The following is a 24,095-nucleotide window of genomic DNA, read 5'->3' on the forward strand; positions in this document are numbered from 1 at the left end:
ACTTCAGTGCGGGTAGAGTTATCAATTGGTTGGGATACGCCACGTCCTCAAGACATGTGTAAAAGTAGCTGAACTATCTCCATTCACAAATCTGCATGTTTTTGTTGCGAGTTGATCAGACCACCTTAAAGTATCCAGTCGGACCACATGTTACTTTCTCACTGTAGCAATGAATGCACCCATGGCATTTCACCACACACACACAAAGTTTCTCACTCTGTCTTGATGCGCCAGCAGGTTCTGTTTTTTTCTTCTAGCCCACCATACGCGGGGGTGTAAACTAGGGATGGGCAAAGCGAGGCTTTTCGAAACACTTGACAAGTTCAGAGCAACTCGTGCCTCAAAACCATTATGACACCTCCGATCTGGTGGAACAAAGCTGGCAGTCTTCCAGACTAACAAGATTGACGTTATGGAGTGGCCAGCCCAATCCCCAGACCTCAATCCTATAGAAAACTTATGGGGTGCTATTAAAATGCTATTTCTGAGGCAAAACCCAGAAATGCAGAAGAATTAGGGTTCATAAGGGTTTATTTTCCTCAGTTAGGGAATTCCTGATTCCTGATGACACCACAGGACACAGCAATGAATGAAGACATAATGACAGAGTCAGGGGCGCCTGCAGGAATTAATGCTATGGTACGCACACCTGACCCATCGCCCCCCCGCAAAAAAAATAAAATACGCGTGGACAATATTTGTCCGTTTCCCGGTTTAGCCGTGCATTGGTCAGCAAAAAATTTGCCTACATAGCATAACAACATCCACATGCAATAATACAACAACAACGTCTACAATGACCTATTCATTTGGACAACTTGATACAGCCCTATACAGGCTAAAGTTACCTTGTTTTGTTCTTGACGTCTGGCTTTAAACAGCTGTAATGCAGTCTAACGTTCTGACAAGCACACCAATTGCCTACCTTGTTGCCCATCTGGAATAAATCCTCTAGCTTTGCTGCCTCCATACTTTCTGTTGTTTAAACTTGTGATCCATCATGAGTATTGAATTAGTGAATTAGCTCAACATTGTGTGCTGATAACCATATATAGATAGATAGCCGAGTAAAAGAAAACAAGTAGCCTACATGCCTGCATGCGTATTGTTAATTTTGATAAGTGTTCACTAAGTTACGTAATAGAAAATTGTAAATAGCCTGATGGCAGCTAATGGGATACTGTGCATAGTTGGGAAGGTATGGTGGGCCAATTTGGTGTGAATACACATTACACACACACAGGGAAAGTTTCTCTCGTTGTTGAGCCTGATTATACGCACAGTGCGTACGGACGTACACCTGCAGGCGCGCCTGGACAGAGTTAAAGCCTAGCAAATATAGCTAATAGCACACCAAGGCCTATGTAGGCTGTTACAATGAACTAAATTAAATACAAATTTTGTGTGATGTAAAAGGGGGAAGTTGGTAAATTGTTGCCATATGGCAACAGTGTGCTCTGATACATCTAGTTATAAACCTAACATAATACAAATTCAACTGAATTTTGGGCAAATCAAGTGATAATATCATGAAAATATTGTCATATTGTAGTGCGCCTTGAAAAATAAATAGCCTTCTTGTATAGGTTGGTAAATTATTTTTTAAAAAGGGTATGAATAATTTTGGACTTGCCATTTTTCATAGAATTGTTAAAACAAGATAATGAACAATTATTTTGAACAATTATTTTTTTGATTCCATGTTTCTACCACATTGTCTTACAACCTTTTGGCATGTGGCAGTGTCAAAAATCAACATTAGGCCTACATCAATATTTGCCAGGGGTATGAATAATTGTGTTTTTAACTGTAGATATCCTTAACATATCCCCCTGACAGACTTTTCCTGCCCTGTAAAGCCATGCCTCATCCATATCTGGGGTCACACACACAAGGGTCAACCTAACATAGGGGTCTCTGGTGTGGGTCATACTACAGGCTCACACTGGGAATGCCTTGGATGGCTCCACAGCAAGCCATCCCACTTCTTACACCATTTATAGTGAGAGGAGAGAAGGGTCACCCCATTTGCCCTTTGAACTTTGGACTTCTGAGGGGCTAAAGCTGTAGCTAAAGAGCCAGGATGGGTGACTGCAGCCTCTATCTGCTACACATATCAGTGTTGTTCTCCTCCCTGCTGCATTATAGTTAATCCTGACACTTCTTTGGTGGAACAGTAGACTGTGTAGTGAACAATAACACAAAATACATCTTAACCGTAAGTCACTATACTATCTGAACCTAGGGCTGGGCGATATATCGGTATTACGACTACGACAGATATATTTTTGAAAACGATATGTAGTTGAGACAATATCGTAATACCGGTATTATGTCAAATAATGGGCCATTTTATCAAAGCCACTTGCTCTTCTGTGTTCAGACCATTCAGATAGCCGCAGCTCTGCTCAACTGCGCCCCTTGCGTGTGCACGTTCTCCCTCGCAGCACTACAAACTTTCAAACATGATGACACTGAGTCAGATTTTGTTTACCTTGATCAGAGGTTGGTGCTGATGCCTATTCCGTCGGCACATCAACGGCTAGACCGAGAATTCTCGTTGTGAAATCAAAATTCCACTGGAGCTCCAAGCGGTTTTGTACACGCAGATTTAAGTTACAACACTGTTTAGCAGCTACAGCTCTTCGACTCACGGTAAAATGTAATTTTGGTACATAGCCTAGCTAATTTAAATACACTGATGAATGCTTGCGTTTAGCGATATACAGTAGCAGATCTAAAGTCCTCAGGGAGACAACCTACACGCTGATTTTATTAAGAGGGTATGCACGCGACTCGCGAGCAGTTAGGGCATCATTTTTTATGATTCGTGAAACCCCATTCAATCGTGCATAGGGATTTTTCTTACGAACCGGAACATGCAAAAATGAACGCATACAAAACGACGGTAGCGTCTATCACACTCTTGATGAGTGACTCAGTTACGTTGTTTAAGTAGCCTAATTGTTTAAAACTATTTTTGTTGTTGATAGCAACATGTCTAGGCCATCATAGTTTACATTTGCTTGTCATCTAGGCCCTATCAAACCCTTACAGGTAAAAAACTGCATTGTGTGACAAAACTGCAGGCTTTTTCAATATTGTTGTGCCCAAAATAGCCTATTGCATTGTGCAGTACAATGTAGGCCTGCGTTGTCAGTCAGGGTCAACTTTTGGTCTTTTGTTATTTGCACAGCTTTATCAGAGCAACTGTAGCCTATGCCTATTGTAGGCCTATGTTATTGTTTACACTTTTTTTTGCACAGCTCTGTTAGAGCAGTCTGAAATTAATATAATTAAAACTGGCTGTTGTCATAATTGTTGTGTTGAGTGAATATATGAAGCACTTCGCTCTTTCTGTTTGAAATATCAATATCGTATCGATATCGTATATCGCCAATCAGCCCCAAAATATCGGGATATCAGTTTTGGTCCATATCGCCCAGCCCTATCTGAACCTCATTTCACAGATAATTTGCAAAATTATTATGAAACATTTACAATATCCTAAAATACTACGATGTGTCTGGAATTACAAATAAAAGTGTAAATAATGTTGCTTTTTTTTACTTAAAACAAGTGTTCGAAACACTTGTTCAAATGCTCTGGGTGGCTGGATGCGATCAAATAATGGAAAAACAACCAGCATATACAGTACATATCTCACAATGTAAAACAAGGCTTTCCAGTCAGCCATAACACCTCAGAATATCATCTCTGGGTTTAGGTCCACAGGGATTTTCCCTTACAACAGAGATATGTTCTGTGATGCCGAGTTAGCACTCTGGACTTATATCCGGAGGGTTGCCGGTTCGAGCCCCGACCAGTGGGCCACAGCTGAAGTGCCCTTGAGCAAGGCACCTAACCCCTCACTGCTCCCTGAGCGCCGCTGTTGCAGCAGGCAGCTCACTGCGCCAGGATTAGTGTGTTCACTGTGTGCTGAATGTGTTTCACGGATTGGGATAAATGCAGAGACCAAATTTCCCTCACGGGATCAAAAGAGTATATATACTTATACTTATCTGTGCAATTTGACAGGCTGAACCCAGAGCTTCCATCTACTGCAGAAGTGGATCCACCAGTTCCTGCTATGCCTTATTCAAGCCTCTAAAGCTTTACTGAAGAGTGGCCTGGATGCAATGGACACACTGATGTCATCACACTGGCCACAAGTCTGCATCCAATGGTGGTACAAAACAAACGCAAACGTAGAAGACCCAGAATGCCAACAGAAACACCTGTTGAGCGAGCAATCGTAGCTCATGAGGAAAAGAAAAAGAAGGATTCGAATGGAAAGGAACAAGTAGACAAAACAGGAAGAAAACCCCAAGCCAAGAAAAAAGAAAGGTTATCATCGTTCACCAAGGGCGGAGCCAGACATTTGAAACATTGGGGGCTTAGCCCAGTGTCACACACATAACCCCTTAAATAATGACTTCTAGTGAATTCTGTGTAAACTAATGGACACATTGAGACTTTAAAAATGTGAGACTCAAGGTATATCTGACTGGTACTTTGGGTCTTTCAAGAGGGGTCTATAGGCATAGCCTATCTGATCAGCATGCAGTTAGTTAATTAAGCATTTTTTATATATTATGGTTTGTATATTATAGGCTAGTATACTATGCTGAGATAACCCTGATGGGATGCTACCTTGTCTTAATACATTTTACTTCGAACTCTGGCCAAAGTAGCCTTATGGTCAGATTTAGCACACCCCACACATTGTGAACCCACTTATTATAATGTTCAGTGGAACACATGAAACTAAGTTTAATCTAGGACTTAAAATTAATTTTTCAAATGAATTCCCCCCTTCAGTGCTTCACATAGGGGGACTAATTCAGTTGGGGGGGGGGGGGGAATACATTTTACAAACTGAAATCACATTTTCCTTATAGGCCTACAGGCGTCGATGAGAGAACCCTTACACTTACATGATTTTGGTTTCGATTTTCTAATTGGAGTAAGTCTTTGTGACAACACGTCATGATACATTTGATAATGTTTGATCGTTGTTTTGGTATGAAGCATCTTTTACGTAATGAATGCACACTCTAGAAAGTGAAAGTAGCCAAACCTAGGCCTATATGCGCTCTGTGTCTGTCTGTGCACGTCCGCAATTGATTACGGTCCTCAAATGGAGAACACATCAATCCCATGGTATTTTTTGCCCTAAAATGCATGAAACATGCAAGTTCAAAATCCCGCCGGTAGCCACATTACATCTCCATTTCATATTTGCCTGTAAAAAATGTCTGTAAAATTAACTTTGAAATGCTGTAAAATAGCTACATAAAAATACTGTAAATGATAATACAATTTGACATTGTTAACTTAACAATAATATGTTGTAAATTAAAATAAACATTGTTAACTTAACAGTAATATTTTGTAAACAAGTAAACCAAATATATCTGTTAATTTTACAGTAAAACTTTGATTATAAAAACATATATTTTTGTAGAAATTATCTACTTCTGTAAATTGTACAGACTAAAATTGTATATTCAATTACAGCACAGTACAGTTCAAAAGATGAGAGCATAATGTTAAAATAACATTTTAATTGTTTTTAACTTAACAATAATATGTTTTAAATTAAATGAAACATTGTTAACTTAACAGTAACATTTTGTAAACAAGTCAATCAAACTATATCTGTCAATTTTACAGTAAAACTATGATTATAAAAACATATATTTTTGTAGAAATAATCTATTTCTGTAAATTGTACAGACTAAAATGGTCAAATCAAATCAAATGTTTATTTGTCACATATATTATACAGGTAGCCTATAAATGCAGTGAAATGCTTGTTCCACTGACTCCAAGACTGTGCAAAGGATATATATATATATATAAGGGAGAAGAATAAAGAAAGAAAGTGCAAAGTGTTGCTGGAGCTCCTGCTACAATCCTCATTTAGAATCCTGATAGCCTGGGGGTAAAAACGTTTCCGCATTTTCTCCGTGTTGGACTTCAGGCAGCGGTAACGTTTCCCAGACCGTAGGATAGAGAAGAGGCAGTTGTTGGGGTGACTGGGATCCCTGATAATTTTCCTTGTTCTCGACTGACATCTCCTTAGGTAAATTTCCTGTAGGTTGGGTAGGGCGCTTCTGGTGGTACGTTCGGCTGATCTCACTACTCTCTTCAGAGCTTTACGGTCTAGCTCAGTGCTATTTCCATACCAAGCTGTTATACTCCCAGTGATAACACTTTCAATGGTGGTTCTGTAAAAGTTCTTCAGTAGTTGTTGAGGTAGCTTGAAGTACTTGAGGCGTCTGAGGTGGAAAAGACGCTGATGACCCTTTTTCACCAGTGAATCAATGTGCTTGGTCCAAGTCAGGTCTTCAGTAATATGGACTCCAAGATATTTAAAACTCTCTACCCTTTCCACTTGAGAGTCATTGATCATAAGTGGTTGATAAATCTTATGCTGATCATGCCTGAAATCTATAAACATCTCCTGGGTCTTCGCAACATTCAGGAGGAGGTTGTTTTCCTGGCACCAGTTTGATAACATGTCTACTTCACTCAAGTAAGCCTGCTCATTGTTCTTTGAAATGAGGCCAACTACGGTTGTGTCATCAGCAAACTTGACAATGATGTTAGAATCACTGCTGTCCAATCATATGTGTAGAGGGAATACAACAATGGACTTAGAACATATTGTATATTCAATTACAGCGCAGTACAGTTTAAAAGACGAGAGGACAATGTTAAAATTACATTTTAATTGTTTTTAACTTATTAATAATATTTTGTAAACAAGCAAACCAAATATATATGTTAATTTTACAGTAACATTTTTATTATAAAAACATATATTTTTATTGAAATTATAAATTTCTGTAAATTTTACACATATTTACATTACATACCCATACTGTAAAAATTACATTTCCTTTGTTTTCTGATCCAAGATAATCAAGAGCCTAGTGCAAAATGCTATACTACAATTTCAACGGCATTAGGTCAGCAATGTCTGCTATTCAGCCCAACAGTCACACTTGGGTTTGGGGTGAGTGAGGTCATGCATTTACTTCCATCTTTGAACCAGTGCAGGATGCATGGAAAGTTATTTTTCGAGATCGGTCAATATCAGCACTGCCTCAAAGTTCTCCTTCCAACTCTTCATCTCATTCCTAGCTAGGTTGGCATCCATTACACTGGATCAAGTTCAAAATGTTTAATTCAACAGAAACAGGTGCGCTGAATGCTTTGTTGCTTGCGCAGGTGCAGGGTCAGAGGGTCATTGATCATGCATATAAATATGGGTTACTTTCTTTTCGACTTTTCACTCTCATCATTCTGAAAGTGGAGATGGATACTATGCTCATTGTCTTTTTAGTGCGGCGGGGGATGCTGATGGGATGACTTCTCTGGATAGAGGGATCAGGTTATTTTCAGTGGGAGGCGCTGATGCCGAATTTTCAGTTTTCAGTTGGGTCCAGTGTCTATTGCGGATACTCGTAGCTGGCTTGGTCACGTAATTTGCATAGGTGTAGCAACAGAAATCCTGACAGATATGACACAGACGAAAATCTACTGTCTGTGGAAAAATCCAAAAGCAGGCTACACTTGCTGCCGAGTAGGCGTTGCTAACTCAAACTTTTAAGGCACTGCTTTGTTGGTTGCAGATTAATTTTTTGGTTACAAAACCTACGTTTTCAGATTTAACAGTCAACATTTCTTGACTTCTTGACAACATGTCTCATCATATAAACCCAAATGTATTAATTTAACACAGATATAGTGATCATTGTGTTAGCTCTGCCATTTAAAACATTTTGATTGAGCGACTTGTCGCTTTGTACCTGTTGCTAGTTGTTAATATGATTGAGGGGCTAGGCTTTACAGTCGACTAGTTAGCACACTCAACTCTTGATTTGATGTTGCTATGAGGTTGTGGGTTCAAACCCGGGACCATGCGGATGCCCCAAAGGGGGTGAGAATACACACGGAAGTTGAAACATCCATGGAGCTGGTTCCACTCTGGAGCCGTTAGCATTTCACTGGCTATTGTTGTGGAAAATGTCCACTTCCGAATCCAATTTTCCAATTAACAATTACCACTTGACCATTTAGTAATTTAACACTCTGGAACAAGGCGTCCAAAGGAGACAATGTAGACAGAAGATTTTCTGAAGACAGTTGATCTTTAATCTCCATATTGCAATGATAGTACAGCCCAACCATCAAAGCAATAGGGAGGAAATGTCATCAGCTGGGGCCCCCGACGAGATCTGCCTACGGATGGCTATACACTATATTTTATACCGCTCGGACAGCTCTTCCTAGCTGGACAGGCCCTAAATCATAAGACACATCGGCCTTCTACTCCCTGTCCTGTCCGGTCCTCACCAGCTGGATAACACCCCCCTTCCCTTCACCATGTAAGGAGGAGATGCTCTCATCCTGGTACCCCCAGTACTTTTCCACTCACCCCACTCCTCTGACAGTTTGTCTGGCCTACACAGGATACAATGACCTCACACTGCTCACAGCAAATACAGTGGCATTAAGACTTATGACACTCATGACTACATTCATCTAAAACATGAAAACCCATGCAATAATATTAACACTTATGAAACCCATGATTACATCCCCTTAAATCATGAAAATCCACCATACTATCTTTCATTTAAGAGTCACGTTAAAGGTACACGCCAACATTTTTGGAAATCAGCTTATTCTCTGTCTTCCCCAGAGTTAGATAAGATGATGCATAGGCTATCCTTCTCGTCTGTGTGCATGCAGTAACTCAGTCTGAAGCACCCACTGTTAGCATAGCTTAGCATAGTTCATTGAGGTGGCCAGTTCCAACTAGCCTATAGCACCCAAAAGTGACAAAAGAACTCTAACATTTTCCCATTAACATGTTGTGACTGTATAGTTACAACATATAGGCTACAAATAGGCGATTTTCTAAGCATTTACAAACTTGGAACTATGTTCTCATTCAGGAAACGCACTAGGGGAGACCGGGGCTGGTTAGAACACTTTTCACTCTCGGTTATATTTATCCGTTTTACAATGCGTTGAAATGGTCAAATTGTGATTAATTGAAAGCTTGGGATCTCAGCTACAAAATGTATTCATTCAATATCTGCCCCATGCACGGGGTTGGTTGGCACATGTAGTCGGGGTTGGTTGGAACACCTATATTATAGTCCTTTGCAGTACTCCTTTTGGTTTTGTTTGAAGTGCTCATCTAAATCACTACCTGTAGGGCTTTGCTGATTTCTTTTCTGTGTGTTTTTCTTCAGTAGGGCCCACCGTCAAGACCAATTTGGTCCCTACCGATTTTTTTTTACTTCAAATGTTTAATATCCAGGCTACTAGAGGGAGCTGCAACAAAATTCCAACACTAAACTGACGGCCTTATTGAGTAGAGTAAACTCATGTATGTAACTGATCTCCAGGTCATTAACCCTTTAGGTGAGAACAACTTTTTGGTTTTGTAGTGTCAAAACTTAGAATATGCACCTCCCACTAAATACATCCTAGAAGGGTAATAGTTAAGGATATAAAAAAATATTCATTATAATTGATTGCTAGGGGACTCATCTGTAATTTAAAATAAAGTTTAAAAACCTGAGGTGACTGATATTAGCAGGCTAACAGCATTTGTGCAAAAAAGTTTGACCTAATGTGGGCGGGGCAGGTTGGCACACTGATTTTGGGGTTGGTTGGCACAGCATTCCCTATGGCTATTTTGTGACAAATCTATAAACTTTGTATTTTACACATAAAAACATCAATCTTTATTTTAACATTGTTATTGTAATTACTGAACATAGTTTTAGATTTGGAAGCATTTCTAAGACCGATTTTTATTTTTATCTATAAAAAGTATAGTATATGAGTGTCAATATGTCCAAAAAAAAAAAAAAAAACTCATGAATGCCTCGAAAGTGTAACTCCAGCGAAAATTGACCTCAGGGTCTTTTTCTGCCTTAAAACACATCAAATAAGCCGTGGAGACAGTATTTTTTTGATCAACCACTACAGAGCTTGCTCCGGTATACGCTATAGCCCCAAATAGCAAATAGTGGATTAGCTAAGGGCAGTAAGTGAAACGCTTCCCAAATAACATTTTTTAACCAGTAATATTGTTCAAAACAGCACCAAACCTAGTCAGTAGCTTGCTCAGGGTCCCTACACTTAAAATGAAGCGCTAACAGCGTAGTTAGCGAACCTGGAGTTTATTACAGATTAAGGAGGAGGAACTGGTAGGGGGACAGTTGGTAAGTGTAATAAACTTGGGGTTCGCTAACTAACTTCTAAATAAACTCCAATAACTACGTTGTTGGTGCTTCGTTTTATGTGGCCCCTCACACAGAGCCAACAAGACAAAAAAGAAAAGCGGAAAAATCTGTTTCTGCAACAAACTGAGGACCTGGAAATGGTGAGCTCAATCATGAAAGCGACATATTTCACTCAACGAAAATAAATAAATGAAGGACGAGCAATTAAAGAAATGAAAGAAGACTGGCCATGGTGGTTTATGGAAATTGGAATGACCATCCACTTCCAGGAAGTGACAGGAATGCACCTGAAAGAAGATTTTCTGAAGAATGTCGACCAGAAGGGGAAAAGGCTCCTAAACTATTTTAAACAATAGTCGCCAACAAGAACAGAAAGCTGTGCCAAGCCACGGCTAAGTTTGAATTCATCAGGGGAGAACACACAGGGTCATCTGCAGATGTCATCAAGATGGTCATGCTTCTCTTGGCCTATTTTGAGGAGAAGGAGGTCATGTTTTGCTACGTAGATGAAACCTGTCTGGCCGAAGAAGTGGAATTCGCAGAAGTTGCCTTAACTCCCACGATAGTTGTATGTGGTAAGTTTAACTTTTTATCTCCCCACCTGTCACACTTTCTCTCCCTCTTTCCCTCCTTTCTCTCTACCTACCCAGCTTGCTCTATCCTCAGCCTTTCCACCTGCCCTCCCCACACATTGTCAGGGTTGTGCAGGAGGACCCAAATGCAAGACTCCACCAGGCAGAATTACAGACAAAAACAATTTAATTCTTAACACAAACTTTCAAAGACTTACTTACATACAAACAGGACTTGGGCTAGACTAGGGATGTTAACCGGTAGCCGTTTAACCAGTGGTTGACCGAATCAACGTTGACCGGTTCCCAAATGCCAGCCAGTGTCTGTTATTACACTGCGCACACACGTGTTATTGGTGTTGTATTGTATGGGGCGATATGATCACTCAAAATGATAAATGTGAGCATGAGCCGTCCCACGGCGGAATTTATTAAGCGCAACCACAGCACAGAGCCATGGCTCTGCCGCAGCAGAGCTCACGTAGCCATTCCGAAAACAGTTTATACCGGTTACTATAGTGACTATTTGTACGCCTTACATGACAGGTCCTGTCTGCGCAGCTAAAAAAAAAAAATCGCCACTATTAATCTAAATGTGAAGCATGTTACCCATTATGTAAACAGTTAGAACATTAGAACATATAAAAAGGAAACTACACAAATCGTTACAAATACAGAAAAACAATTTACCTTTGATGGGCTATTTGGCGCCAGCTTAGAATGTTTACTTAGAACGTAGCCTATTCAAAAAGCACAAAGCAGACGTGAGGTAACAGAATTAGAGACAGCCGAGCCATGCCGAAAAGCGCCGTGTCGGAACACTTCTCAAAACTCAGAACACTTGAGAATGATGTCAAGTGTTCGCTATGTGACACCACTTTAAAATACAGCGGCAGCACATCAAATATGATGTATCATTTGAAAGTGCGACACCCTCACGTCTCAACCAGCGGTGAGCACAGAGCCAACCAACGGTCCAGTCTATGCTTGGGGGTAGAAAATGTGACAAGCAGTGGTCACAAATCATTACTACAAAAATATGCCAGATGATAGAAAAGGATTTGCTGCCTGTTGATATGGTGAGCGGACAGGGCTTTCAAGAGTTCATGAAATACATGGAGCCCGACTTTTCAATCCCGTCACGCCAAACCATCACCTCCAGGATTGAGCATCGCTTTGCCAGCAAGAAGGGTGAGCTCCTCGCTGATCTCTCTACTGTCAAGAACGTTGCCATCACCACGGAGTCCTACGTGACGGTGACATGCCACTGGATAGACCAGGACTGGCAAATGAAGTCAGCAGTTCTAATGACTAAGAGTATGGCAGGCAGGCACACAGCGGACAACCTGGCTGCATCGCTGAAGGAGGCTGTTGGCCAGTGGGGGTTGACACGGAAGGTGGTCGCTTGTGTCCACGATAACGCAAGCAACATAGTGGCTGCCAACAACCCGGAGAGAGTGGACTGGATGTCGGTTTCTTGCTTTGCTCATGCCCTGCAACTGGCAATCAATGACGCATTCAAGATCTTTGTCCATAGAGTGATATGTGCTGCGGGAAAACTAGTGCGGCATTTCAGCCACAGCACCGTAGCGTGTAAGGCGTTGGAGGAAAAGCAAGAACAGATGAAGCTCCCGAACCATAAGCTCATCCAGTCCTGCAAGACTCGGTGGAACTCGGTCGTGGACATGTTCGCGAGGCTGCTGGAGCAGCGGTGGGCGGTGACGGCAGTCCTGTCCGACCGCACCGTGACTAAGCTGCAAGATGCCAGAGTCTTGGAGCTCACTGACGAATACTGGGGAATAATGGGCGAGCTTGCACCCCTGTTAGAAACCCTTAAATGTGCTACAACGGTCATGTCATCCGAGAAGACCATAGCAATCTCCCACATTCACCCCATCACCTACAGCATCGTCAAGAAACACCTGCTCGTTGTTGCAGATGACCGGCCTCGGGTGGCAGAGTTTAAGAGGACGGTTCAACGATCACCAAGAGAGGCAGTGTTTGACAAACTCAAGCAACTCTGTGCTGATGTGGAACACGCAACGGATGCGATGGGTGAGGAGTCAGAGGACGTGCCTGGTGCCATAGGAGAAGGGGACGGTGCGGTGACAGCAGGTCCATCTGGCATGAGCTGCAGGGAGAGTGCGATGGCTATTCTACTGGGGAACGACTACAGCACAATCGATGCCGCGGCGGATCCTCAACTTGAGGTGGACACATACAGAAAAGACAGCCGTCCATCACTTGACAGCAACCCGCTGGAGTGGTGGAGGGCAAATCATCCGCTTCCCCGGGCTGGATGAAGCTTGGCAGAGCGCTACCTCTGCATCCCCGGTACCTCTGTACCATCGGAGAGAGTTTTCTCTGCTGCGGGCCTTGTGGTCAATCGCCTGCGCACACGTCTAACTCCGGAGCATGTGGACATGCTCATGTTTTTGAATAAGAATAATAACTAGAAAATGTAATTTCGAGGAAATTACCAGTGCATGAAAATATAAACATACTGTATATTAACATAAAATGCCAAACAAACTTTAATTTGGAAACAGTTGGCAGGAGTCATAGTTGATAACAACTGACAGTTGAAATGGCTGAACAGTTAAATAGTTGAGTAGTTTAAATAGTTAAATTATTTAATAGTGAATTATTGTAGTGAGGATATTTATTTTGAAACAGTTGTGGCCAGAGGAAATAGTAGTCTTAAGAGAGCCAGTGTATGCTTAAAGCCTAAGACAGAGTATATAGTTTAAAAGTTGAATGTAGATAGTGTGATGGATGTTGATAGACAGAAAGTTGAATGGATGTTGATAGGCAGATTGTTTAATGGATGCTGATGTATAGTTTAATGGGTGGATGAGTAAATGGTTTGAAGAGGATAAATGGATAGAAAGTTGGATGGAATGTGCCTTATATCCTTGTAGAATGGAGAGACACAGAGAGTTGGCCTAGTTAAGCAGAAAGCAGTTGATACAGGTGCAATCAGTTGAACTGGCCCTTTGATGGGTCCTAGTAGTGAGTAGCTGGAAGTTGATACAGGTGCAAATCAAGCTAATTAGTCCATTGTGATGTCATAGTCTAATGCAAAGTCTATGGGGAAAAATAAGCTTATTTTTTATTAATATCTCAAAAAGTATAAAGTTTACAAAAGTGAAAAAAACATCCCCCATGTGTCCTTTTCAAGACCTACGTTACAAAGTTTGAACGAAGTTTCTACGTTAAACGGTTAAAGCTGAATTAGACACAGAAATTTGGTGGGAAGAATAATAATAATAAGAAGACTTCGGATAACAGAACAGTGCATTTTCATGCACTGTAATAAATAATAGTGTGTGTGTGGGCAGTTGTTTTTCTTTAGCTTAATGTAGGCCCTTGGCCTATTTCACATGGTGTTTTTATGTTCATGTTTGCCGTTGAGTCTCTTGAAAATAAAAATAAATTTAAAAATGTAGAAATGGTTCTGATCGTTAATAAACCATTCTCACAATCATTTTGACGTGAGAAGTTAAGTGTTGCGTGTAGCCTATTGCAATCCTGAGCTTTTTATAGCCCGAGCTCAGTGCCGCGTTGCATGGAAGGTCGACGTTGTGCGTAATGTGTGCCTGTGCGCGGTGCAGAGGGAAAGCAATTATTTTTCTCCCAAAACAAAACCCTTATTCCTCCACAAGTAGTGGACAATGATTGGGAAAATGTATAATACAAAGGGCACAAACTAACATTGTGTGATGGGAGCCTAACCATTCTAAAATGGGGGATAACTTGTTTCATCGGCAGAGAAAGACGCGCAACAGGACACGGGTATCATAAAATGGCAGTTATAGAATTTTTGGTGACCGACTTTAACCGGGTTAATGAGGCTCAGTGGCGGTTAATATATTATATATATATATATATATATATATATATATATATTTTTTTTTTTTTTTTAAATTTCGCCATCCCTAGACTAGACAAGGTGAAACAGAGAGACGATCCGACAAGGAACAGCGAAACAGGAGGGTAGAAATACACATACCAATTAACAGAAAGACAGAGGACTGGACGAAACCAACGAGACAATAACAGGGAACAGGTGAGGAGGCAGAAATGGAGGGAAAACAAACAAGACAGGAAGCACAGACCAAATAAGGAGATGGGGCGGAAACAAAGACAGGTGACAGGCAGGTAACACAAAGCACATGGGGAACAGGCAAAAACAAACACAGGACAATACACAAAATGGCCACCAGGGTGGCACAAACTCAACAGTCCGGGCCAGATCCTGACACACATTGTCTTTCTCTCCCTCCTCACTCTCTCTATGCTTCGGTTCCCTCTTGGACCCCGTTTACATGAGCATGTGTATTTTTATAACCGAAGACATTTCCCTACATTTGAGCCTTTCATTTAGACGCAAACGGAGAATTCGCCCCGTAAAACGGTTATCCAAAAAAACTCCGGCCAAAGTGATTTTTTTGGAAAACTTTGTTTATGCGTTTGGTTGTAAACTGTGGTAAACGGGAGTTTTAGGCAGCCAACGTCACAGTATGCGACAGAAGTACACCAAATGTGCGACCAATGTTTACATGTTCTCACGTGCGACCTCACATTTTGGGGCTGAGGTGATCATGGATGCGCTCAGAATAGCCATCGCGTTTATGTTGGTGCAGACCCTTTTTGTCTGTTTGCATTTGCAAATTCAGCTCCTCTTTTATGTGGAGGAGCACAGAAGAATGTGTAGGCCTACTATATCGACAACAACTTGTGTAGCACCCCTCTACTCTACTTAATAAAAAATGTACTTTAAAGTAAAAGGAGGTGCTTCTATGGGTTACTGTTAAGTTTAGGCCAGTTCTAGGTTCGGCATTAAGGGGGGAGTAAATTGACAAGGACACCAGTATGTAAAATGTTATAAATAAATAATGCAGGTTTATTAAATGCAAGAATATCTTTTTCTCTATGAGAAAAAGAAGAGGAAATATTAGTAAATAGAAAATAAATAGTAAATAAATACAAAACCCTATAAAATAATAACAGAGCTCTTAAAAATGCAAAGTATCAAATCAATAGTTAAAACTCAAATGTCAAAAAAGAAAAAGAAATACCGGGTAAGGTGGTGTGAGTGTACAATGTCAGTGTATGTGTGAAGGCTTATCTGTATCCAGGGAACAGATCCAAGGGGTTGGTTATCCAGTATGAAAGGGCAGTTCAAGGGGTTGGTTATCCAGTATGAAAGGGTAGAACAGTTCAATCGATCCAAGGGGACTGACTCGCCATCCAGTGTTCCAGTGTACATAAAAAACCAATCTGCATACAGCAGTTTGAGAATACAATTAAGGATATATATTCAATATCAAAGTCGTAAGATATCATTAAATTCCAATTGAACTACAATTCCAGTTCAATTAAGTCCTATTAACTTAGCTAGGCACAAACTACGACGTTAGCGTCGCTGGTAATGAGAGAGAAGAGGTGCCGTTCTCACTCACACACACACACACACAGGCCATAGTTGCCAAGTCCGCTTATAATACGCGACTTTGGGCTTGTATTTACGAGAAGTCGCTTGGAAAAATGTGGAGTCGCGGGTTGCGGTTTTTTGGGCTTATTTTTAGAAACTTGGTTGCTTAATGCCAAAAATAATACGCGACTCTGTGCTTCACGTTTTTGTAGGCTGGTCAACAGTAGGCATATTTATTAAGTTAAGATTTAATCCCTTGGCGCATCAATAAAGTAGCCTATCTATCTATTTATCTATCTATCTATCTGTTTGTCCAATCAGTTCTTCTCATTGGCGCACTAGGCCTACTGCGCACGCAAGCTCATTCGTGCATCATACCTCTAACGTCACGCGGGTAAATCTCAACAACAAAGTCGATCTGGCTAGTGCAAGTTACGGAGTTTTTGCGATAGTAGTAGGCCTACTGGTTCAGAAAGAGAGTTGGCATAATGTCCACAAAGTGGTCGGGCATGGGAAAAATACAATCCTGACTGGGAGAGGCAGAAAGAGCTCAAGGATTGATTCGGTCCCGTTACAGGGGATAACAGTAAGGCTCTTTGCAGGTTCTGTAAGGCAGAAATAAGAGCACACCATGCAGACCTTATGCAGCATGCTCGCACAGAAAAGCATAGAAGGAATGCTAAACCATTCTCATCATCAAGATTAATGGATATTGATTCACAGTAGTAAAATCATCAACCAAAAGCCAAAAATGACAGAGCTTCGGCTCGCAACCTATGTGGCATGTCACACGTCTATACGCTGTATTGATTGCTTGGGGGAAATAATTGGCACAGATTGTGACATGGACGTGAGCATTCACCAACAAAATGTGCAGCACTAATTAAAAATGTCATTGCCCGGTATGTTCAACCAACTACTGAAAGATATCGTGGGGAGTCTCGCTACTCTCATCATAGATGAAAGCACTGACATCAGTAGTGTTAAGCAGCTGTGTGCTGTCATCAGGTACTTCAGCACTTCTCTGAAGAAGATTGTCTCCACCTATTTAGGTTTAATAGATTTGAAGGGAGAAAATGCCGTGGCCATAGCTTCCACTCTGACTACGTTCCTAGAAAGCGTGGGACTGGATTTCATGCGCTGTGTAGGCCTAGGAACCGACGGCTGCAGTGTAATGGTCGGGAAGAATAACTCTGTGTACACACACCTCCGTGCAAAAAAAATGAGAAGCTTCAACTAGTTAAGTGTGTCTGTCACTCAATCCAGCTCTGCGCAAGCAAAGCTGTGGAAACACTGCCCAGAAATCTGGAGTTCCTGATTTCTCAGTCGCACAGGTGGTTTTCTCACAGTGCGCAGAGACTACGAGAGTTTGCCATAGTATCTGAAACCATTAACCCCGAGAAACACCACTTAAACTTGCGCAGCTCTCTGGCACAAGGTGGCTATCCATCTACGACTGTTGTGTGCGCATTGTTGGGTCAGTGGGATGAGCTGAAGTTGCATTTTCAATTGTGCAAGGACGCTAAACGCTGCTCGACGCCGAAGCTCCTATACCAGATGTACTGCGACCCTATCAATAAGCTGTATTTGCAGTTCCTCATGCCTATCTTGCAGGAGTTCTCAAGAGTAAACAAACTTTTCCAGCTGGAGATCGAAACGCCTTCAAAATGCTTTCGACTGTCTGCAAACTTTTTTTCGTTCCTTGGTGTCAAAAATCCTGACTCCCAACGCCATCCTTCCGTCCGATTCACATCTGATTAATGTTGATTTGGATGACACACGCAATCATATGCCCCTGCAAAGCAGTGAACTTTGGGGTGCAATTCACCATCGCCCTTGGAGAGGCCAATGTTGATAGTGCTTTAGAGATGGGAATGAAGACCAGATGCCGGGATTTTATTTTCGAGGCTGCGAGACAGGTTCAGAACAGGCTGCCAGCCAACACTAACCTGTGGAGGTCCATGGCAGTGTTCAGCCCATCAGTGATGCTATCTCAGACCAAGCCACCGCTATCCACCGTCGCAGTTTTAAAACTGTATACTGGAGATCTAGGAAGCTGGACTCCCAATATCAGGCTGTGCACTTCCATGAGTGGGACACAAAAGAAGACCACCAAGCCGGAAGAGTTCTGGGCCGGCGTTCTAAATTATAGGGACAGCAGCGGGGAGCAATGTTTCAAAGCCCTTGCACTATTTGCACTTTCACTCCTCTTAATGCCCCTCAGTAACGCCGACGTGGAAAGGTTTTTTCCCAAATGAATCACGGAAATCCAAACTCAGAAACCGCATGGGTCAGAAAACATTGAGTAGCATACTTAGCATTGCCACGGCCTGCGACGAGTGGGAATATGCTGCAAAGGCTTCGCCCCAACAGCGGAGATGCTTCAGAAGTTCAATGTAGGAATGTATAGAGATGGAGAGCAGACTCTGGGGACGAAAGTGAAGCAGATGAAGCGAAAGTGATTTCCTTCTTTAAGGTAGGCTAAATGGAGGCATTGTTTCGGGTGCATTTAGGCCATATTAAACTATATTTAAGAGATTGAGAAATAAGTGGTCCTGTATGTTAGGGTACACTCTGACACACAATGACCCAACAGTTTTAACTCAGCGTTTGGGTTGAGAAAATAACCCAGCATTTTTAGAGTGTATCACTCAGTACTGTCCTTGCCTTCTTCTTTTAAGGCCATATTGTATACTGCAGTCAGAGATGGATAGAGGACAGGATTAAGGATCCTTTGAACAGTTGTGCAGCAGGCTAGTGTTCCAGAGATGGCTGTGTGCACCCAAACATTGGTTCAAGATTTAAAGCATTCTCATGGTTCTCATCATTCTTTGGATGGATGCTGTTTATTTCTTTGGATATATTCTGTTAATTCTCATGTGGATGGATGCTGTTAAAGTTTTTATAATTCTTTACATGGATGCTGTTAATGAAGCATAATTTGATATAAGTAGCCTATGCCTGATCTTTATGCTAATATTCTAGGCAATCCATATGTTTTCAGTTTCAAAACGAATTACTTGTAACCTAACCAGGCCTTCATCTAAAGGCCTTCTTCTAAAGGTATTTGCATCCATGTTTAACTGCTTGTTGCTGACTGTTTTTGGCATAATAAACCGGACAGGAACATCTCTCTCTCTCTCTCTCTCTAGATATATAGATCTCTAAAAGTTTTAATATATGTTTTGTGGTCAGCTGTGATGCCATGATTTGATCAATGACTGCTTTTATAGGGGGACATCCACCCCTGTGTCATGCTGTCAGGCCCACACGTCATGCTGTCAGGCACACACATGCTGTGCACACATTTTGTGGCAGAATATTGCTTTGATATTATTATAATATTGCTTTGCTTTATTTTTATATTTTATTTGTATATGTTATTTATTTTATTTATAAAAACCTCTCTCTTTATTATTATTAAAATATGCTTTATTTTTATATTTTATTTTTATATTTTATCTTTAAAAACCTCTGTCTCTCTCTGCCCCCCCCACACACATACCTCTCTCTCTCTCTCTGTCTCTCTCCACATACACACACACACACACACACACACACACACACAAATGTGTGTCTTGTACAATGATTTTTAGATTTCTGTTTTGTAAAACTTGAAAAATAAAGTACGTTTTGGCTTTGGAAAAGTAATTGTTTCACTCATTATACAAATAGTCTATGCTGTTTAGGCTGTGGCAGGTTACAGCGACTTTGGGGCACCTTTTAGGCATTGGGCTTCTTTTGGGCTTCTTTTTGAGGTGAGAGTTGCTTATTTGTCTCGCGAGAGTTGGCAACACTGACACAGGCTACTACTGTGCGCGCTCCTCTAAACACTCTAATATTAACGTCTCCTATCTCTTAGGAGTTCGTTACTACCAACGATCATATATTTAAAATCATGTAATTCAATATATTCATTAACAACTTCTCTATTACTCAAAAACATACTTAAAGACAATATTATTACAATAGCAGCACTTAAAAGAACAATAAAGTAAAAGCATCTCCGATTGGTTTTTAATTAGTTAGCTCAGTTTTCTAGCATGCTAATCATCCTATTGACTTGAATGCACTATCAGCTAACGGTGCTAATCACTCGCTTTTAACTCACCGGAGTTCGAGGTTCAAACAACACAGGTCTTCAACAATCAGTAGAAAAATAGGTATAAGGAAAGGTAAGATGATTCAATACGATCAATAGATTTAGAAAAAGTTAGATAAAGTTAGTATTCGTTAGTATCAGATTATCAGTAACGTCTAATCAATTTCATTCAAGTGGAGTCTCGAGAGTGAAAAAACAAACCCGTCACCTAGGAGATGACTATACCACAATAAAAGTATGTTAGAATACCTGCACTTTCAAGCAGACCAAAAAAGAAATACATATAATCATGTAAACTCAGCTTCTTGCTATTTATTCATATTTATTCTATTTATATATTAAAATATTTATTGAACTCAAACTGTTCTAAAACTTGGTTATGGTCTTAGTAACCAAACTTTAAGGTGGGTTACACTTGCTTTATCGCTGCTATCCGAAGAAGAGAGTACACTTCCGTTTTCGGTGGCTCGGGCAACTTTTCAGGATTCTGATTGGTTAATGTGAGCTTGAGCTTATCGTTAGACTGCCACTGTGGTTTGGCTTGCTCATGACAGCATGTATGTACACGGGTTTGTGTAAACACTTTTTTTTAAAAAAAAAAAAACGGTCTCATGTAAATGCAGTTTTATTTGCAAACGTAGATGGCCAGATATTCGTTTAGGAAAATACCCTGCTTCGTGTAAACGTAGTCTTGCTCTCACTCTTATCTCCTCGTCCCCCAGTCATACACTTTCTCTTGCTCCTTCCTTCTCTCCCCTCTCTCTCACCATCCCTCACTTTCCTCTCCCCTTCTCTCTCTCCCCCTTCTGTCACAGACACTACCTGCACACTTTCTTCCCCCCCTTTCCCTCTCCTCACCCTTTCCCCCCTCATACCCCCCACCACCACACACACTTTCTCTCCCTCCTTTCCTCCCCTCTATCGCACTCACTGTATCCCTCACTCCTATCCTCTTTCTCTCTCCCTTTCTCAGACATACTGTACTTTATCCATTTTTGTTCCCTTCACTCTTTCTCCCTCCCTCTCACTCTCCATCCTCTCCTTTTCTCTCACTCCTTTGCTCACCCTCTCTTTCCTTTACTCTTACACACACCCCATGTGTCTCTTTGTAGACCCCTTCCTGTCCCTTACCCCATATTTCATGTTGAATGCTAACAATTAGAGATGCACCGATAGATCGGCTGGTGACCGGAATTGGCCGATTTTCACATGAGGGCTGGATGTATAGGGCTACAAAGAAAGCACTAATAGGCTACTGAGTTTTTCTATGCAGCAAACGCCGTGCTTTGCCATAGGCCTACTGCGTGTTTACTAAGCTGTCACTTCATTAGGCTACGTAAACATCGCTCATCACCGCCTGTCACTGCCGCTAATTGCGTGCTCACAGCTGAACCACAAGCGCTGCTGAACGGTGTTCCAGTTTAGATGGTGAACAGATTAACTGGTGATATTTGCATAAAATCAGTGAATATTCAACAAGACCCTGCCTACTTCTTAAAAGCGTTCTGCTCTGCCTCCGACTAGTGCAGGTTCACATGTTCAGAAACAAGTGAGACAATATAACAGATATCGCTGAAACATCACCAGTGTATGTCTAATACATGTCTGTTTAAGCATTATCCACACAAATATCATACATACTGAATGAATGGACAAAAATAAAACTATCGATCTAGCTGGGATTCAAACCACGCATGGACAAAAAAGTTGATTGGATTAGCTTCTACATCGTCTATACCACTACTATACGAGCCGCTGAAATCGATGACAGATTTCTATGTATTGAACTGTTCGTCAAAGTTAACACAGGTTAACATATGTGAGAAATATACGCCCATGTTAACTGGTGCTATCACAATTTAACATGGGCATATGCAAGCCTCAAAACAACAAAGTAGGTTCATCTTTGCCGCACATACCAAAACCTAACTGATGTACAACAAACTGGCATGTCCCCACTAACACTTTATTCCGTTTTGGGGGTTAATAGAAACACGTCAGTCATGTGCAAAAATTATCATAACTTAGTGTTATGTCTCGGTGAAGTTATGCAGTGAGCTGTCTAGTGATTTGAAGTGAACACATGAAACTTATTTTCTCCGAGTTAAATATTATTTAATTTGTTGGTCCTAATTTGACGACACAAAATGGTTATCATGGTAGCATATATTACAAAACTTTGATGTAGCTAGAGAGTTTGATGACAGATGATGACAGATGTTGCCTAAATTAGAAAATAGTTTAGCCTACTTACTGCTCGTTCAGCAGCCTGTTGCAAAACATTTACTTCAGGGTACCCGCGGAGTCTTAAAAGTATTAAAAAGTATTACATTTCATTTTCCTAAATTAAGGCCTTAAAAAGTATTGAATTTCACCTCAAAGTCTGGATTTTTTTTCACGGAGGTTTTAATTTTTCAAATGATCAGTAGATTTAGTCTAATATTCTCACATAGCTTACGCTAAAGTTCTCCGTCGTACGACGGATTTCCGTCAATTTGATTTTAGAGATATCATATTTGAGATCGATGCAGATCCGGTGAGAAAAAAAAATAGGAGGGGGTGTCTATCACCTTTTATTTTCCTTTTTTTAAGGCAACTACAAATATTAGGTCCGATGAATGAATGTGTGTGATGGTAAATGTTTAAAGACCTAATAGTGTTCTTGAGAACTTTCTGTGTCTCAATCAGAGATCGCTCAAGAAGATACGTCAGCCATGAGTTTCGCTTTGTTTATGTTGTAGCTACACGCTTGTCTCATTGGCCTGGGGCAGTTGCTAAAAAAAAGAACACGTCTGGGGGGGCGGGTCTAAAAGTTGGATTATAGTGACACAATCGAGACAGCTGATGATGTTGCCCAATCCGTTTAACTTTTTTTTGGATATGCTATTGTGAGCTCTATGTGCGAACTTCTCGAGGCTGTGTTCTTTCCATGCATCAATGTAGACAATTTCTTACTATCGCAAACTCTTGTCAGGGGAGGTCATTCATTTTGGGTGTCACCTATGACTTGAACAGATAGCCTGCTATGCCACCCGATGTACTATTATTGTTACAGTTTTTAATCAATGGAACTAACATTATGTGTAAAGCGGCCTTAATATAAACCGTAGCCTATGCCTCCCGTCTGTTATGACATGTACAACAATGTTTTCACAATTTCATGTGGAAGGTTTTGACTGGGCGTGTTCACTTCAGAGCGTGAACAGATCGCAACATTATTATTTTATGTTGAGTAAGGGGGGGTCAGTCTTTTATGACGCACAGACAGCCTTGTAGCCTATTTTGCTTAGGCCTCTTAGGGACCGTTCGTTATTTATAAACGGGGCCACCAGAGGAAAATAGGGGAGGGTCATGTCTTTTTATTCTTTGTTGAGGGGAGGGTCACCTAACTTTTTTTTGTCTAGGAGGGCGGGGGTCACCCATCTTTTGTATTAATGAAAACAGCAAAAAATCAAAGTGGCTTGTTTGATTGTTGATTTCTGTCGCCATATAACGTTCTCTTTCGTTCCATAGCTCTGTCAACATTGAGAAAAGTGGATTTTAAGGGGTACAGCTCCATAGACCTCCATGCATTCTGCACTCGTGGACGAGCGCCCTCATGTTTTCCGAGAGTGGCAGTTCTCCCCTTATTAGACATTCTCTGCTATGGCATTGTTTTGTTGAACTACGGAGTACTAAATGGGCCAAAAATCAAAAGGACATTTGAA

The 24,095-nt window shown here is 41.0% G+C and overlaps 1 protein-coding gene across 1 annotated transcript in view; it reads right to left on the reverse strand.

Moving 5' to 3' along the window:
• The window catches only part of calub (calumenin b), a 4,326-nt gene extending 4,075 nt beyond the window's left edge, over nt 1-251 (reverse strand). Inside the window, exon 1 of the mRNA XM_048257736.1 lies at nt 1-251. This exon is cut by the window's left edge and continues 169 nt beyond it. The gene's annotated coding sequence lies outside the window, so the exon portion shown is untranslated.
• Between the last annotated feature and the right edge of the window lie 23,844 nt (nt 252-24,095).

The sequence above is a fragment of the Alosa alosa genome, chromosome 11 (assembly GCF_017589495.1).
Source record: "Alosa alosa isolate M-15738 ecotype Scorff River chromosome 11, AALO_Geno_1.1, whole genome shotgun sequence".
Lineage (NCBI taxonomy): Eukaryota > Metazoa > Chordata > Actinopteri > Clupeiformes > Clupeidae > Alosa > Alosa alosa.